This window comes from Littorina saxatilis, linkage group LG11, assembly GCF_037325665.1.
Source record: "Littorina saxatilis isolate snail1 linkage group LG11, US_GU_Lsax_2.0, whole genome shotgun sequence".
NCBI classification, from domain to species: domain Eukaryota; kingdom Metazoa; phylum Mollusca; class Gastropoda; order Littorinimorpha; family Littorinidae; genus Littorina; species Littorina saxatilis.
Window position 1 is genome coordinate 17,390,867 of NC_090255.1, and position 15,000 is coordinate 17,405,866.

Sequence of the window (15,000 nt, forward strand, 5' to 3'; positions counted from 1 at the left end):
CACATTACAACGCCAAAGTTCTCGGTGTATCTTTTTCAAATTTGGACACCGTATTCAGCTACACCCCGGACACAATATCATCGATGAGATATTTCAACACGTGCTCTCAGCGCGCAGCGCTGAACCGATTTTGGTTTTTCTGTTCATTTCACCATTCCCAGTAACTCTTCCTTATCTTCTCCAGTGTTTTGCGTTTATCTCCCTTCCTTCGTGTGGCTTCAATCCATATCCCCGTTTCTACGTTACTATTTTTAGAATGTCACTGCGCTGTCCAGAACGCTTCCCTTGCACCCGTAAGTTGTTCTTACTGTCAAAGTGAAAAGGTCGAATCAATTTATAGCCACGCGAAAAATACACTGTCACCTATCTCTATATATTTATAGATATAGATATACATATATATATACGGCTTCTCTGTGTGTGTGTGTGTTTGTGTGTGTGTGTAAGCAACACCTGTGGATTATAGAGTTCTGTTTGTGATGGGGTCTAGCGGCTTTTGTCTGTCTGTATGTTCTGGCATTTGAGAAGCCACAACAGATAATATAGGGCTAAGAAATAAGCTCGAAAATTCTCAATCCCGTTTAATAATAATAATAATAATAAATGAGCATTTATATAGCGCAACATCATAACTTTACAGTTATGCTCTTTGCGCTTGACACATTCAAAAGTCAAACACAGTTATACAAGCATTTACATCTACATTCATAGTCAGCAACGCTTGATTAAAAGCATACACCATCAAACATACATTACAACAGATTCTTCCACTAATTAAGTAATAAAAACATGAATAAAATAGGTAGTAAAAACAAGGAAATACCAGCTGAATACCCTTAATCAAACAGAACATGTTATTAATACTGAAAAACAGCCCTAAATGTGTATACACATTATCACATTATCACTAAAACAACAAATACACTACATGTAGCCTACTGATGGACTGAGAAAACAAAATCAGGGGTTGTATTTCTTGAAGAGGTGCGTTTTAAGCTTAAGTGCTCGTTTGAATGCTTGGGGTGACTGAGAGTGGCGGATGTGAAAGGGGAGAGAATTCCAGTGTGTGGGTGCGCAGAAAGTAAAAGTGCGTTGTCCGTATGTTTTGGTTTTGGTGTGTGGAATGGTGAGGATGCAACAGTCAGAAGAGGCACGGAGTTGTCTTGCTGGAGAATAGACGGTGAGGAGTTCAGAGAAGTAAGCAGGAGACGAGCCAGAAAAGAAGTTAAAGCAGAGGGTGGACAGTTTGTAGTCAATGCGGGCTTGAATAGGTAACCAGTGCAGTGTGTGAAGAAGTGGTGTTGCGTGATCTCGTTTTCGTGCTTTCAGAATGAGGCGTGCTGCCGAGTTTTGGACTTTTTGTAGTTTATGCAGGAGATACAGAGGACAGCCAGAGAGAAGAGAGTTGCAGTAGTCGAGTCTAGAAAGAACAAAGGCACAGACAAGAGTGTTAGTTGTTTGAGAGGAGAGTGTGTGGCGAATGGTGCTGATCTTACGAAGCTCAAAATAAGCTGCTCTACAGACTAAAGATATATGTTTGTTAAGGGTCATGTCAGATGAAAGGGTGAATCCAAGGTTTCTAGCTGATGGGGAGAAAAGAATGTCGGTGTCGCCTACTTGAACAGAAACGGGTTGCATGGGGAGAGGGAAATGTAGTGTTCTTCTTTTTGCACAGTAAGACTTCAGTCTTATCATCATTCAGGTTAAGTTTGTTATCGATCATCCAAGATTTAACATCAGTGATGCATGTCTGAATGGTCTGGATGGCGGAATGTGTCTCTGCAGGGGGACTGGGTTTATACAGTTGGGTGTCATCAGCAAAAGACTGATTTAAGACAGAATGGTTTTGAATCAGTGTGGAGAGGGGCTTAGTGTACATGATGAAAAGGATGGGACCGAGTACTGAACCTTAAGGAACGCCGAAAGAAAGTGGGGCTGGAGCAGACATCTGGCCATCGACAAGCACAGCCTGAGTCCTGCCAATGAGATAGGACTCGAGCCATGCCAGCGGTGGACCGGAGATGCCGTACAGAGTCTGAAGTCTATGGAGAAGTGTGACATGATCAATCGTGTCGAACGCTGCAGAAAGGTCAAGTAGGGTAAGCACTGACACATCACCACCATCCAGAGCAGACAGAATGTCACTGATTACTTTCAGTAGGGCTGTCTCAGTACAATGAGAAGGGCGATAAGCGGACTGAGAGTGCGAGATCAAATCATGGGTGTTCAAATATGACAACAGCTGCTTCAAAACTACCTTTTCAAAAACTTTGGACAAGAATGATAAATTAGATACAGGACGATAGTTTTTTTTAAATATTGACATCAAGACTAGGTTTTTTGAGAAGTGGTTTGACAAGTGCAGTTTTGAACAATGATGGAAAAACACCAGATAACAGGCTATCATTGACAATTTGAGTAAGAGTTGGCAACAACACATCAAGATTCTCAAAAAGCAGTGGTGTGGGTATGGCATCAAGTGGACAAGTTGTTGGTTTTGACTTCAGAATAATGGATTTAAGGTCTTTTTCACTGATTGGCTGAAATGATGTAAAAGAACAATCAGTGGGAACATCAACATGACTGGAGGAAGCAGAATGTGCACCCATCTGATCAAGTTCAGAGCGAATATCTGAAACCTTCTTGATAAAATATTCACTAAATACATCTGGCAGCTGACTAGCGGGGAAAACAGTGGGAAGTGGGGATACCTTACTGCGGCCGGTCAACCGGCTGCAAATATCGAACAGTTTTTTGCTTGAATCGCAGGCAATAATCTGGGTTTGGAGGAAGGTTGTCTTTGCTGCGTGTACTAACTTAGTTACAATGTCCTTTGCTCCTTGAAATATTTGTTTATGAACAGTAAGACCAGTCTTGAGATACCTGCGCTCAGCACGCCTACGGTCAAATTTGGCATCACGCAGTTCGACACAGATATCGGAATACCACGGTGCGGACTTGGACCGTTTGACAGGACTTCGCCTTCAAAGGTGATTGTGGTGAACCGCCACGCTGTCTGTCTCTGTCTCGCGATTCACCCCGGCGAAGCCGGGTATTCCTCTAGTAACTATATATATTGAATGAATGATCGTGGTATTTTCTTTGATTGTGGTGATTTTACTATCTCTCTGTCATGTACTGGGTGCTTTGTGGCCAGTTTCTCCTCTAGACTGTATTGAAACATGCGTCCGTGTGAGCTGACCCCCACTTGTAACCCGAGTAGCAAAGAACAACTCATAATTATACATCGAGTCAGAAAGCTGACCGTGATCGGGGAGAAATCTGACATCGCTACACCGGGATAGTAGGGGAAGGGCTCCTAATATGGACCACTTTTTGTTTCATGCTGATAACTTGCTTGTTTTCTTGCGAAGAAGTTTCATTTTGTGTTTGGTAGTCCTTCTCTCTTAGCCTTAACCGTTAGGCCTAATTAGAGTGAAATAGCTTTGATAGATATTCAGCAAAAATTAAATACAGAAAAAATCACAAAGGGTCCATATTAGGAGCCTGGGCGCCTAATATGGACCAGTGAAGCGGCCTTCACGAATCACTGTAAAAAGCCCCCTATACTTCTAAATAACATGATACAACTTAGTGTGCAAGTCAGACTAATTCAAATAATATGCTTTAGATTTATTTAGCTGTTTCGGGTTGATGTGAGCTTTATTTGAAGCACACCAGGAAACTAAGGAAGCTTATCAAAAACAGAGTGAAATTAAGTGAAATTATCAACTTCCACGAAAAGAAAACTATTTGTTATATTTTTTTAAATCTCGAGGGCGAGTTATGGGTTATTTTCAGCAAGCTTCTTAATGAATGAATGAAAATAGGCTTTAGCTTTTATTTTCTTCGATTTGTTGAATGTGGTCCATATTAGGGGACTCACACATACTTTGAGATTTTGCTATTATATTTTGTTTGCAGGAGAAACTCGGGGTCAAGACTGTTAAATTGTAACAAATACGGTCTTAGCTGTCATATAAAGCAATTTTTGTGTTATAAAAGCGTTGGCTGCGGACAGAAACGAGTCTGTTTTAGGCAGCAAATTTAGAGTGAACACTGCCAAAAGTGAAAGCAAGTCGCGTAAGGCGAAAATACAACATTTAGTCAAGTAGCTGTCGAACTCACAGAATGAAACTGAACGCAATGCAACGCAGCAAGACCGTATACTCGTAGCATCGTCACTCCACCGCTCACGGCATAGGCAGTGAAATTGACAAGAAGAGCGGGGTAGTAGTTGCGCTGGGAAGGATAGCACGCTTTTCTGTACCTCTCTTCGTTTTAACTTTCTGAGCGTGTTTTTAATCCAAACATATCATATCTATATGTTTTTGGAATCAGGAACCGACAAGGAATAAGATGAAAGTGTTTTTAAATTGATTTGGAAAATTTAATTTTGATAATAATTTTTATATATTTAATTTTCAGAGCTTGTTTTTAATCCGAATATAACATATTTATATGTTTTTGGAATCAGCAAATGATGGAAAATAAGATAAACGTAAATTTGGATCGTTTTATAAAAAACATATTTTTTTTACAATTTTCAGATTTTTAATGACCAAAGTCATTAATTAATTTTTAAGCCACCACGCTGAAATGCAATACCGAAGTCCGGGCTTCGTCGAACATTACCCGACCAAAATTTCAACCAATTTGGTTGAAAAATGAGGGCGTGACAGTGCCGCCTCAACTTTCACGAAAAGCCGGATATGACGTCATCAAAGACATTTATCAAAAAAATGAAAAAAATGTTCGGGGATTTCATACCCAGGAACTCTCATGTCAAATTTAATAAAGATCGGTCCAGTAGTTTAGTCTGAATCGCTCTACACACACACACACACAGACAGACAGAGACACACACACACACACACACACACACATACACCACGACCCTCGTCTCGATTCCCCCCTCTACGTTAAAGCATTTAGTCAAAACTTGACTAAATGTAACAAGTCGCGTAAGGCGAAAATACAACATTTAGTCAAGTAGCTGTCGAACTCACAGAATGAAACTGAACGCAACGCAACGCAGCAAGACCGTATACTCGTAGCATCGTCACTCCACCGCCCGTGGCAAAGGCAGTGCCAGTGGAATTGACAAGAAGAGCGGGGTATTCGTTGCGCTGAGAAGGATAGCACGCTTTTCTGTAGCTCTCTTCGTTTTAACTTTCTGAGCGTGTTTTTAATCCAAACATATCATATCTATATGTTTTTGGAATCAGGAACCGACAAGGAATAAGATGAAAGTGGGGCGGGGATATAGCTCAGTTGGTAGCGCGCTGGATTTGTATTCAGTTGGCCGCTGTCAGCGTGAGTTCGATCCCAGGTTCGGCTGAAATTTATTGCAGAGTCAACTTTGTGTGCAGACTCTCTTCGGTGTCCGAACCCTCCCCCCGTGTACACTACATTGGGTGTGCACGTTAAAGATCCCACGATTGACAAAAGGGTCTTTCCTGGCAAAATTGCTTAGGCACAGTTAATAATTGTCTACCTATACCCGTGTGACTTGGAATAATAGGCCGTGAAAGGTAAATATGCGCCGAAATGGCTGCAATCTACTGGCCGTATAAAATTTCATCTCACACGGCATCACTGCAGAGCGCCTAGAACTGTACCCACGGAATATGCGCGATATAAGCGTCATTGATTGATTGATTGAAATTGATTTCGAAAAAAAAAATTTGATAATAATTTTTATATATTTAATTTTCAGAGCTTGTTGTTAATCCAAATATAACATATTTATATGTTTTTGGAATCAGCAAATGATGGAGAATAAGATGAACGTAAATTTGGATCGTTTTATAAAAAAATTTTTTTTTTACAATTTTCAGATTTTTAGTGACCAAAGTCATTAATTAATTTTTAAGCCACCAAGCTGAAATGCAATACCGAAGTCCGGGCTTCGTCGAAGATTACTTGACCAAAATTTCAACCAATTTGGTTGAAAAATGAGGGCGTGACAGTGCCGCCTCAACTTTCACGAAAAGCCGGATATGACATCATCAAAGACATTTATCAAAAAAATGAAAAAAACGTCTGAGGATATCATACCCAGGAACTCTCATGTCAAATTTCACAAAGATCGGCCCAGTAGTTTAGTCTGAATCGCTCTACACACACACACACACACAGACAGACAGACACACACACACACACACACACACACACACACACACGCACATACACCACGACCCTCGTCTCGATTCCCCCCTCTATGTTAAAACATTTAGTCAAAACTTGACTAAATGTAAAAAGAGAAAAAGCCTAACGGTTTTGAGGTTTGTGTTTCTGCAACTCTCTTGACATGTGCAAGTTGTCCAGAGAGGGTGAATACAGCCAATAAAAAAAAATTGAGCGCTCTAGCGCCGTTAGTTTGTCAGAGCAGGAGGTGGCCATATTAGGAGCCGGTCCATATTAGGAGCCCTTCCCCTATTTCCGGCCACTGCACCTGACAAAAGATTCTCTGTCTTAACTTACATTGATACAGACACAAGGGAAAACATGACAACGCATAAACACGAACTGATATAGGAACGCATAGTTGTGTTAGGCTGTTTACCCCCCCCAAAAATGATGTGTGGACAATCAGTTCAGCGAACAGGCGAAACAATGTGATTGGCCAACTGTCGACCAATCAAAATCTTCGCTTTCTTGGTCAACTAAGAGATTACGGACAGAAAGCACGTTCGGGTCGCAGGGGAAAGGTGGTGGTAAGAAAAGGTGCAATATTATGTGTCACTTTTTGCAATAATTAAAGCGCCCGTAGAGCATAGTAATTATGCTGCACACCTTAACTTTGTTGTTTCGATTGAGGTATACATTCCCGGCTGAAACGGAGCAATAACATAATATTTGAATACACTGTATTAATGTTTTAACATATTTTATTAGTTCTATTTTTAGTTACTTTCTAAAATATGTAAACCTATATCATTTATATATATTTTACGCTTGATAAAACAGATCACTGGTATGCACACATTACTAATCATAACTGCGTATTTTAGTATCTTAGCAAGTAAAAATATATATGCACTTGAAAAGATCGATAGGTAAATAGATCGTTATATGTAGATAGATGTGATAGATAGATAGATAGATAATGTGTGTGTGTGTGTGTGTGTGTGTGTGTGTGCCGTGTGCGTGTGCGTGTGTGTGTGACGGTGTGTGTGTGTGCCGGTGCAGCGTCACGTGCCTACGACGGTGTGTGCGTGCGTGCGTGTGGTTGTGTTTGCGTGTGAGCATACGTTCGCGCGTGTGTGTGTGCCACGGCCCGTGTGTGTGTGTGTGTGTGCGTGTGCCGTGTGCGTGTGCGTGTGTGTGTGATTCCTGGAAATCTACTGGACAGACCTTCATGTACATTTGTGACGTTATTGACTGTTCATTGAGAGAGTCAGTTGCAGTGACGTGTGAGTTTGTAAAGGTCGTGTGTGCGTCCGTGAGTGCGTGCGTATCCGCACCTGCACTTGCGTCACAGTGCAGCAATGTGCACAGTCGTGACACCGTGCGCAACACCTATGCACAATCATGTATCCAGACTCGTGACGACCAAACTATGTCAAACGTATGCAAAACGTAAACAGACTCGGTCGTCAACTCCTTCCTGGTTAACAGGGCTTTCCGACAAGATTGATAAAAATAGAAAGTGAAATAACCCACCCCACCTTTTTCACGATTGTTGCTTGTGCCAACGTTACGTGGTGTTGTCACAAATGATGAATTCAGGGGGGTCAATTTCATGTGAAGCGTCTTGTTAATTTATCTCTGCAGTGTAGATAACTTTCCAAAGTCGATTCAGCAGGAGAGTAAGGCACTGTTGCAAACATATATCATTGCGACGCGCTCACTGTGAAAGACGTGTATTTTCACCAACCAAGTTACGATGTTGTGAAATATTTGACGCTGAAGTGTGTTTTACTTTACAAGTAACTGCTTCGACTTTTTTCACGACATGAACTGACTTGGATTCTTTGCAGGTCGTTGAAGTAAGTGTGTGTTATTCATCTTCAAGTAACTGCATTTGATTTGACTGAATGAAAAAAGACTTACTAGACATTATTCATGAACTGAACTACACCATCGTTGGGACATGCAAGCACCTGTTTTAGACGACTCGGGTTACTGTGCGTTCGTTAATGAGTTTTTTTGTACGACCTGCATTTGACTTGGTGTTTTGTCGTCGACACAAACAGTCGTAGAAGACAGCACGCACTTGCACCAGTGTAAAACGGATTGTGCATATAAAGTACAGTGTTTTCAGTGACTGTGATTTTGACACAAACATTCAGAGAAAACTGTTCATTAATTGCACTATTGTAAAACGGATTGTGCATATAAAGTACAGTGTTTACAGTAACTGTGATTTTGACACAAACATTCAGAGAAAACTCAGGGGCGGACGAGGGGGGGGGCACAGGGGGCACGTGCCCCCCCCCCCCCCCCGAAAAAAAAGAAGAAAAAAAAAAGAAGAAGAAAAAAAAAGATTTTTCTATGCTGATTCTATGACCATTTCTAAGTTCAAATGGCACCAGATGGCACCATTTTGCTTCTTTGGGCAAAAAAATTTCCGGGGGGGCATGCCCCCGGACCCCCCTAGCAAATTCGGGCGCTTCGCGCCCATCACATTCACTTTCGATTCAAAGTGCCCCCCCTCCCCTTACAAAGCAACTGATCCGCCCCTGAAACTGTTCATTAATTGCACTATTGTAAAACGGATTGTGCATATAAAGTACATTGTTTACAGTGACTGTGATTTTGACACAAACATTCAGAGAAAACTGTTCATTAATTGCACTATTGTAAAACAGATTGTGCATATAAAGTACAGTGTTTACAGTAACTGTGATTTTGACACAAACATTCAGAGAAAACTGTTTGTAAAACGGATTGTGCCTATACGCTACATTGTTGGCAATGACTGTGAAATTGACAGTGGGGGAACAAATCTACAAGTAGAACAGGTTTGAAGTCACGTTTTTGCACCCACTTCTTTTTATATACTTTTTCAGTTGTCAACATATGTAACGGGTGCGGGATGAAAGCAGTGGTAATACAGGCACAGTTCTGGACCGGCTGCAGGTGTGATATGTGAGTCACACAGTGGTGTCATTCAGTTGCTATTGACAACAGGTTGTTCCAAAGTGCAGGAAGGTACTTGATGCTCTTCGGTTGTTGTTGTTGGTGGTGGTGATGGTGTTAGTGGTGGTGATGGAAGTGTTGTTGTTGTTTTTGTTGTTGTTTTTGTTGTTGTTGTCGTTGTTGTTGTAGATGCTGAAGCTGCTGCTGCTGTTGTTGTTACTGTTGTTGCTGTTGTTGCTGCTATTGTTGTTGTTGTGGTGGTGGTTGTTCTTGTTGTTGTATTCTTGTAGTTATTTCTGTGTTGGTGGTGGTGGTGGTGGTGGCAGTGATGCATGATGCTGCAATTAATATTGTTTCTAAACTGCGATTTGTGTACGAACACAATTACTTTTGTTGTTATTGTTTATTTAGGGGTGTTTTTTGGTGTGGGGCTTTTGCCACTCTTACGGTGAATGTTCAGTTAATCGGCAATGCAGGTGTGTTTAATTACACACTCCCTACCGTGTAAACGGTTCTGCTCTTTATCTCAGATCTACTCCACTTGGACACACACCTTCTTCTTCTTCTAAAGAAAAAAAAAAGAAAACACACCAGTAACCACTTCTTCTTCTTCTTCAGCGTTCCAGAATTGTCTGGTGACGTGTGAGCTCGTTTGCCCATTTGGGTTCCCCACACTATATACTCTGAGAGCATAGTCAGCTTCACTCCGGGCTTTCGTTGAGTAGGCATATAATGATATGCTGGGTATTTTCGTGTTCCCATAACCCACCGAACTCTGACATGGATTACAGGATCTTTTCCGTGCGCACTTGGTCTTGTGCTTGCGTGTACACACGAAGGGGGTTAAGTCACCAGCAGGTCTGCACATAAGTTGACCTGGGAGATCGGAAAAATCTCCACTCTTAACCCACCAGGCGGCAGCGACCGGGATTCGAACTCACGACCTCACGATTTAGTCTGGGGACTCGTGGCAGGATACTGCATATCATTGAACAAAGCACCAAAATTGGCATACATATACCTTTTTACATTCTCTATCGAATAAGAGGATGACACAACTGATCGGAAAAGGTCATGACCTTCAAACCTATACTCTTCATAAAAAGAAACGCATCATTTCTAAAAGTCTCTATACTGCCAGTTTCTGTCAGAATCAGGTTTGCAAAATGAGAAAAAGAAAGCCCTTTAGTATTCCTAATGGCATGAGAGGATGACAATTTGATTAAATCATCACGATTATACTCGTCATAAAAAATAAAGCATCATTTCCTAAAATCGCACACAAAATTAGCAAGTTAGCAAAAGTGCAAAACAGAGCAAGAACACATCCTTTTTAGTATCCCCTGCGACAATTAAACACACAAAAGCACGCAGTCTCATGTTCACAGTGAAAGAAATACATCTTTCACCAAATTGTAAACTCGGTTTCGGGGCGCGTGTTGTTCGTTTTACTCGCGAAAAGGGAAACGATGCCTACGCGACATTTTCTTAAACTTTCGCAAAACAGCAATGTTTGATGGATCCATATCTGCTTATCAGAGTAAACAATGTATCCATTGGAAAGGTAACAAGATCACTAAATCGCTTGACACGCATTTTGAGTGATCATGAGCTTGATATCACTTACCTTACTTTCCCGCAAACAACAATACAGAACTTCCGTCTATCTCGATGTTTATGAGGCCTGGATGTCACTTCTGTAGCATGAGCCGCCACAGGAGCACATGACTTCCTTCTGCCTTGTTCTGAGGTATAAAAGAAGGCCAGTATATATATATATATATGGCCAGCGGCTATGTCAACCATGCTAATGACAGACATTCGGCTCTCCTGCCAGGAAGCCAAACTGCTGCTAGCCAAGCTAAAAAGAGAGGAAAGAGAGCAGACTCTGTCACAAACATGTGAAGAGAGAGGATGGATACACCTCCCCTACAATAGGAAAGGGCTCCACCTCCCACTCCCCCCGAGACCCATGAGCCTGTTGCGTAGCTTGCGCACGGTCAGCAGCCGCATCTACTGGGACAAGGCAGTCTGTCAGTGTGGCAAGACTGGACACCTCAAACACGTGTTTGAAGGTTGTGACACTCTCAAGGAAGAGATGGCTAGTCTCATCCGCTACAGAAGGGAGAATGCCCTTAGTCTGGGAGACTTTCTCCGCCCACACCCATCCTTCGGAGAGATACCGATGATGGTCTTGGTCACCAATCTGTTCACCTCAACTGTTGCGAGCTGGTTCTAGTGTGCTTGCAGCAGACCCAGCACAGCACAGATCCACAGACACACATTTTGTAGTCCTGGCATCCTGAAAGGCAGAGGCAGAGGCCCCAACCTACAGGTTTGCTTCCATACCAAAAACGCCTCCTGAGAGACGGGAACTTGGGAGCAGATGCAACAGCTCCGCTTGAACCTCAGAAACCAAATGTGCCTCCATACACACAGATCCCTTAGACGGCCGGGGCTGTGGCCTCTAAGGTTCTCTTGTACCAAACCGCCTCCTGACTCTGCATCAGATTGCTTGCGCTGGCATCTGCTTACATAGACCCACATTAAGTCACCACCGAGTGGTAGACACAGACGACATTTGGTAGCACTGACTGCCAGCTCCACGGTAAGGCGTACCCCTAGCGCGGCTCTGCTTGGGTGGGAATGTTCTGAGCAAAACACTATGTGTTACTCCATACCCCCCGCCCTCCATGGAACTTCTTGACCCCAACATATTGGGTGGGGAGTTTGCCCAGTCGGTAGAGGCGCTGTAACCATTTCAGCACTGACCCAAGACGACCCAACCCGGTCCCTAGCTCATTTCAGGTCTCCTCTAGCAGCCGGCAGCCAGCGGTCTACACCCCTACCCCCCCCCCCCCCCCCCTGCATTTTTATTTTTTATTTTCATACAAAGGCCGATTTTCCGTGTAACATGCCCCTAATGGCTTTGCCGTGAGGGCGTAAAACTTACATTTTCTCTTTCTGGCCAGTGGTGTTTCCCTCGACGTTGAGTGAAATGACCTTGAAGATGTGGGTCGTTTACTTCTCTTGTCTCCTTTCCTTGTGTTGATCATCAGAACTTCGGAAACTGACGACACTGACTTCTGCTTGTTGCTGATCTCCGTCAAAGTCGAACCAGACACGTTTCCATGCATTATCATACCTGTGAGTGCACGCAGACTTTCGGGAACAACGTCTGCTGAGGCCTTAACAGTACCGTCAAAACAATAGTCTTTGGAAAGGATATCTTTACGGACAATCTGTGCGGCACGTGCAAGATGAAATGCGTCATCATCTAATGTTCTTGCAAAATTCAGCAAACTGCTGAAGTCTGTATCGAAAATAAGGACAGTTTCTTTACCTTGCCTTTGAGCTTGCAGATTTGGCACCATATGAAGAAGTCTTTCTTTGAGTCTTGTTGTATGAACCTTTTTGTTATATGAACAGTCCAGCTCACGAAACTGGCTGTCATACACTTTGCACAGTTCAGACATTTTGAACAGTGACATGGACTTGCTTTCTCTCTCTTCTTCAATGAAAGAAAGGAGTTGACTTAACACTGTTAACTCATTTTGTTCGTGTGCGTCATTAATTCCCCGTTCTGCTAAGGCTTTTTTTTTTAGATTTATTGTACAAAGTCAACTTGCAAGATGAATGATTTGGCGTCCAAGGCATGCATATCCCCCTCTGATAATTTTCCCAAGAGTGATCGGTCCTGCACAATCTCTGCATATTCACGAATTGTTTGGTAGATGGTAAATGTACATGCGTTCACAAGTTTTTCAGAAGTACCATCTTTTCCGCATCGCGGTCACACACAGGTCCTATCGTCGTCCTTGTTTTGACGGGGCTGTGCAGTTCTTTCTGGTCATTATCTTCTTCTTTCAAGTATCTCTTCTCAGCACGAGCAACTTTCTGGTATCAAATTTGTTCCTGCAGGTTCTGTGCCAAACAGCTTTTTTTCTCTTCAAAGGTTGTCTTCATATAGTTACCTTGTTCAAGGAGATCCTTGTTTAAAACAAACACAGACGAATCCCCAAGGGCTTCAAGTTTCAAAATATTGTCGACGACACGACCGTACCCAGTCTGCACGCCAGCTTTGGCAAATGTTGATTGTGTCGGATTTACAAATTTTTCTTCTGTTTCTGTTTGGCATATCGCACATAAAGACCAGTCGACCAGGGCACGGGCCTCCAACATTGATGGGTGTGAATTACCTTCATGAACCGCTTCTTCTGAAGACTCCTCTTGTGTTGGCAGTGGTCTGGGATCCAAGCTTTTTTCCTGGACAGATTCCGGGAGATTGTGAGGGTCCAGGGAAGTCTCTGCATCCAGGATGAGATAACCTAATGAAAACAAACAAGGGCAATAAATCAACTGCAAAACAATTTTATTTGTGACTTAATCAAACAACACACACACACACACACACACACACACACACACACACACACACACACACACACACCTAATACACAAGCGAGCAGGCATATCCCCCCCCCCCTCACCCTTTCGCCTCATACCTTCGCGAACCGTGTCTTCAGAAGACGTTCCTTGTTTTGGCAGTGGTCTTGAATCCATGGTTTCTCTTGACTGATGCGAGGGTCAGGAAACGTCTCTGTATCCAGAGTGATAAAACCGAATCAAATACAGACAAACAAGGAAATAAATCACATGAAAGACAATGCTGTATGCGACTTAACTACTCCCCCCCCCCCCACACACACACATAAAAACACACATAAAACACACATGCACACATACATTCTCTCTCTCTCTATCTCTCTCTCTCTCTCCCCCCCCCACACACACACACCCACACAGGCACGCACACGGCACGCACACACTAACACACACACCCACACAAACACAGACACGCACACACACACATACACATACACACACACACACACACCGGCACACGGCACACACACACGTACCAACACGCATGGCTAGAATATTAGGTTACATTAGATATGTGACATGATCGTCTGCGGCTCTGTGCAGCGAATGAGAGAACCCAGTAGTGACCGCACACAAAACGCACGTGGATTGAATGAAGCATGCACTTCAAATGTCTGTGTTTTCTTATGATACATATAATGTTAATAGACTGTCGTATCGATTTCTGTACATGCAATAACATCATCAAGATTCAAGAGAGAATTACCAATTACCTACATATCGAAGATGTACAAAATTCAATTTGATTTCTGACTGTCAGGGCCACATAAAAACGAAAGCAAGGTAAACACGAACAGATCTAAACAGCAAGGCGTTTCCAAGATTTTGTGTCAACAAAATAATATTGTTGAAACAATGTTACGAACAATAGCCGCTGCTTTCACAGGAACTCTTATTTTCCCAGACCAATCGTAGACTGGAACCATCTACAGGACGATCAAGTTCTGGCAGGATCTATGGAGATCTTTAAATCTGATCTCCACCCAGTTTAGGACTTATTTATATGCGCACCTCCCTTCCGTCGATCAAATGACAGAAGTGGTTTTTCAACGTATTGACACAGATACAGATCTGGCATTCATTGCAATCACTTTCGCGCCCCCCTCACCCCCTCCCGTCTACCCTCCCCCCCCCCCCCCCCCCCCCCCCCCATTAAAACATGTATACATGTAACTGAAAGCATCTTACCGTTTACTCGAAGGTCGTGGGTGCAAAATATATAGCAGGCGCCTTCATTCTGCAAACTCAAACACCATCCTGTTGCTCTTCAAGCAGACGACAAGTATTCCGCGCAAAGCATCCGGAATCGACAAGTGACATCAACGCGGGACCACTTACGTTTATCAAATAAACCCGGTCCCAACGGAGAGAAGAAGAAGAAGAAGAAGAAGAAAGCAATACGTCTAAAATCTGATTGGCTAATATTCACAAGGTCGCGGATCACTCGTGTTGGAGTTATCTCCCGCA

The 15,000-nt window shown here is 42.8% G+C and overlaps 2 long non-coding RNA genes across 2 annotated transcripts in view; one reads left to right on the plus strand and one right to left on the minus strand.

Annotated features, from left to right (window-relative positions):
• Positions 1-7,649: 7,649 nt before the first annotated feature.
• LOC138980799 (uncharacterized) overlaps positions 7,650-15,000 on the plus strand; it is a 7,812-nt gene continuing 461 nt past the window's right edge. The window contains exons 1-2 of the long non-coding RNA XR_011460448.1: positions 7,650-7,994; positions 9,018-9,159. This is a non-coding gene — a long non-coding RNA (uncharacterized lncRNA). The remainder of the gene's footprint in view (positions 7,995-9,017; positions 9,160-15,000) is intronic.
• Positions 13,279-13,805, minus strand: LOC138980798 (uncharacterized). Its single transcript, XR_011460447.1, has 2 exons — positions 13,593-13,805; positions 13,279-13,415 (listed from the first exon to the last, which is right to left on the minus strand). It is a non-coding gene; the product is annotated as an uncharacterized lncRNA (long non-coding RNA).